Source organism: Gymnogyps californianus, chromosome 1 (assembly GCF_018139145.2).
Source record: "Gymnogyps californianus isolate 813 chromosome 1, ASM1813914v2, whole genome shotgun sequence".
NCBI classification, from domain to species: Eukaryota; Metazoa; Chordata; class Aves; order Accipitriformes; family Cathartidae; genus Gymnogyps; species Gymnogyps californianus.
In genome coordinates, this window is record NC_059471.1 from 117,094,170 (window position 1) to 117,098,334 (window position 4,165).

Sequence of the window (4,165 nt, forward strand, 5' to 3'; positions counted from 1 at the left end):
CTTACCTGTCCAATCCACACCTACAGCTATTCATGCATGAGACATTTTTTTTTAAACATGCTTTGAGTGGCTCTCAGGAGAGTTTAACTGTGCAGCCACAAGGCAGGAATGGGGGGGAAGCCTGAGAGATGCTTCTGTGTGGGGGCAGCAGGACCCCAGAGACTGATGAAGATTCATATTCATAAGAATATGAATTCTTTCTTTGTTAAATGAAACTAGCCAGAGAGCGATGTTTGAACTCTGAACTCTTTCTTGATCAAAGAAATAGCAATAGCAAGCAAAAAATGGCAAAGATAAACACAGAAAGGTATACGCTTACATGGTGATAAAGAGACTGTCATGCACTTTATTTCTCTAACAGCCAAGCTGTGAAATTACAGCTACTTTACAACTTATTTCGGAATTGGACACGCATAATCAGGGTACTCCTGTAGATCATGTTCAGAGCAAGTGACTTTTCGACAAAATAGGCTGTACTGGCATAGGGAGAAGAGTGACCAGGACCTCTGGTCATAGATGAAGGCCCTCTTCTGTCAGGGAGTCTACAGCCCCACACCGATCTGTAAAATGGAAATAAACCTGCAGACTGCCAGACTGCCAGCTACAGACAACCAGGAACATGGACATACGTAGGATTTCCCAGGCAGCCCCAACGTGCAGGCCTGCCAAATACTGTATGCTCTGCATGAAACCCTATGCTCCACCGGCCCTTGTCCCACACGCTGTCCTGCAGCACTCGTACTCCACGTGTTTGCGATACAGCACAGCAGCGCTGCTTCTTGGGACCCAACACACCAGAAAGAGCCCGTCAGCCTGATCCACGACGTCCAGCCAGCTGCAGCCGGTTTACGTGGTCCTGGAGGGACAGAGAAACCAAGAGGCTATGTTGCAGCTGTGGAGAGACATAACTTTACTGACGGCAACCCGTTCTCAAAGCTGTCCCGCACCCTAAGCACACGTGCCACTCACCTCAATGGATGCGCACCACGCTGTCTGCCAGCATGTCTGCCAGATGAGAGGCTCTTCCCCACCACACGGACCAGAGCAGAGAGGTCTCATGTCAAGTCTTAGGAAAGAAGACAGGCCAGACACAGGTCACTGATGTCTCTCCCCACCTCCTGAAATCGTCCATTTGCCACAGTTTCCACAGAAAGTTGCACCCGGGGAATTTCTCCTGACCAGCTCTCACCTGGATGGTGAATAAGGCAAATCAGGAGGAGAGAAGGAAACTGGACTTTCGTTCTCATTCCTCCTATCTCTGCCTCACAGACAACCTGCAGGTGATCCCCCTTTCAGCTCAATCCACCCAACTTCCATAGGGCTGGTCCTCTGCCATGAGGCAACATCCAACCCTGCGTGGTACCCCACAGCCACCGACCAGCTGCACAACGTGAGGTTTAATCAGAGGCCACTGTGAGGGGGAAAAAGAGTGATGGAGACACATTGCCACACTGTTCTTCCAGCATCCAGTACAAAGAGACCATAAAAAAGACTGTTCTGAGTCAGATTAAAAGTTCACCTCAGCCATTAGCCTGTCTCCAAACACAGCTGATGTCAGAGTCTCAACTAGAGATGCTATCTCTGTGACAGAGCCATTTAAAGTAACCCACAAATGACAAAAAGCACGTTGCAGAAACATGCTGAGATCAGGAACTGCTACAGAAAGGCTCTGGACCTAATTACGGACAAGGTACATGTGGTTTCTTCAGCCTGTAGTACCTCCAGGAAAGGAACGGTCCAACACTTGCAAAAATCAGGGCCAGGATTTCTGGAGCTCCCGGGATGCCGCCGTGGGGACTGTCAGATCTCCAGTGACAGGGGCCCACAGGAACGCTCTCTCTTCTTCAGAGCATCTGTGGGTATTTTCAGCTTTGCCTTGCCAAGAGATGGAAGGAACATCCGAGATCCTGTAAACACAGATGAGGACTTTGTTGTGTTGGGGGCTTAGCAACAGGGCTGATAAAAGGAAAACCTGTACGGATACCCGCTCTGATGTGCAGACAAAGAGGAACCTGGCAGACCTCCCAGCAGCAGGTCTGCCGCTCCTCAGACACCTCTCTGGTGAGACACATACCACTGGTCCTTGTTTCACGCTTCCTGCCACAGCCTTTGCTTTTGCTATGTGATGCTGAGGCTATCTGGGACCCACTGAACCAGTTGCTGCTGTTCTGTCTAAAACGTAGGGTTCAAGTAACAGTGCATGGCAGGGAGGATCCTGAAGGGGCAGAGACGATGAGACTCTGCATAGTATCCAGGAGCAAACAGAGGATCTAATCTGCAGAATCCCTCTGCTCAAAGTAACCCAAGTAGAAAAACGCACAGCAGTACCTTGATTTCATGCACATGGTGCCCACTTCTCTCATGCGCTTTGCTGCCTGTAATGCACAGCAGAGCAGCCCCATGCCTTCAGAATACGTAAATTACAAGCTGGAGGGAGGTCTTCTTCAGCTCCCGTTTCTGGTAAGTTAAAATCCATGTGCTTGTCACAGATCCCATAATTCATACACAAGCTCCCCTCTCCCAGCTCTCTCTCAGATGCTGAACAAGACCAACCAGCATAACAGAAGCTTATTCAGACTTCTGCTTGTTAACAAGTTGCTGTCACCCTTAGGCCTTCTCTTCTTCCTCTTGTCATATTTATGGGTGCTTCTCTCTCTACCCCTGCCACCAGACAGCTCAGGGTGAATGTCATGAATTCACCCCCAACCCCACTACCGCTGAGCAGCTATGGGGGGAGAGACCCAGGCAGGTCCACAAAAAAGCAGAGACATGGAGGAGGTACTGTGCCACACTGCCATCTCATCTTGGTGCTCACCTGCCACCTCACTGCCAGCTGAGACGAACAAGAACATAAGGATCCCAGCTGTCCAGGTCAAGCATACCAATCACATACAGTTTCTCTGACATAGCTCTCCTAGTCCGGCCCACGATGACAAGAGAAAAAGAAGAGTCCATATATGGAATAACTGCTAGAAACTACACAATTTATATTTAGCACCACTGTGTGCGCGGTGAAATGCTTTGCATTTGCTTTGAAAAAAACCCAAATGCCTTATTATTACAGAGCTATTCAGACGTATGGGTTCAATCATGCTGCTACATGAACAGAGCTGAACTGAAGGACCACATCAAGGACAGCAAGAACAGTGCCTACAGTCTATGGGCTTTGGCCAGTTTCGCTAGAGTCAGAGGAAAATCTGTTTCTGTGAGTGGACAACACTAGGAGAAGTCAAGCTAGGATCCAACCTGCCACAGGTTGGCATTGTCTCTGGCAGAGATTCTCAGCTCCTGCCAACCAGGATTTTTCTGCAGCCACCCACCCACTCCTCAAGTACCAGACCATCTTGTTCATCTTTTCCTGTTTCTCCTTGCTTTGCCTTGCCTCATTTTGGTGAGGGAAAATCAACTTGGCAAGATCCCAACTTGGAAAATTTCACTAATGTTGCTGTCTTCAAACTAATCATATAAACATTATTTACAAGGGCAAAGAGATTTCACAGGTTAAAATTTCCTGCAGGATTCACTTAACAATGTCTTAGCCTTACATCTGCTGTGGTCTGCTGTGGTTGCAAGAAGGTTAATTCCAGGCTCATTTAAGAAAAACTTTCAACACAGTACAGAATGGGGACAAAAGCCACCAAAACAGCTTTACAGCCACAAGATCGCAGGTGGTTATGACAGGGATTCCCCACCTCATCAAACTCTAGCACCACGGATAACCTAATGTGACAGTCAAAAGACTTGAAAAAGCAGCAAAAACCACTTTGTGCCTTTTGCTGAAGCTTTGCTACCAGACACCAGGAACTGCATCCACCGGTACCTGCAGCAATTTAGAGCATTCAGGAGCTTTAAGAAGCTTCTTTTAAGGAGCACAGACATACTCTTTCATCAAAAAAAAAAAAAAAAATCCAGCTCATCTAACTTTGTATTGCTTACTAGAAGCGCTTAGCAAACACAGACTAGGGTATTTAGAAAAATAGCCATCTTGGCAGACTGAATTTCATTGTACAGGGACCAGAACTCCACTGAAAAAAAAATTAGTGGCCCACAAATTGAAAGAGGCTGAAAAGCAGTGTTTTATAGGATCAAAACTGGAAACACGGCTTCAGCATGCCAACCAGAACTTAAAAGGCAGGTTGAAAAGTCCTTAGTCACGACACTCTTT

At 47.5% G+C, this 4,165-nt stretch overlaps 1 long non-coding RNA gene across 1 annotated transcript; it reads right to left on the reverse strand.

Moving 5' to 3' along the window:
- Window positions 1–330: 330 nt before the first annotated feature.
- Window positions 331–3,757, reverse strand: LOC127020959 (uncharacterized). The gene is made up of 3 exons (XR_007767145.1): window positions 1,720–3,757; window positions 970–1,189; window positions 331–856 (listed from the first exon to the last, which is right to left on the reverse strand). It is a non-coding gene; the product is annotated as an uncharacterized LOC127020959 (long non-coding RNA).
- Window positions 3,758–4,165: the final 408 nt, after the last annotated feature.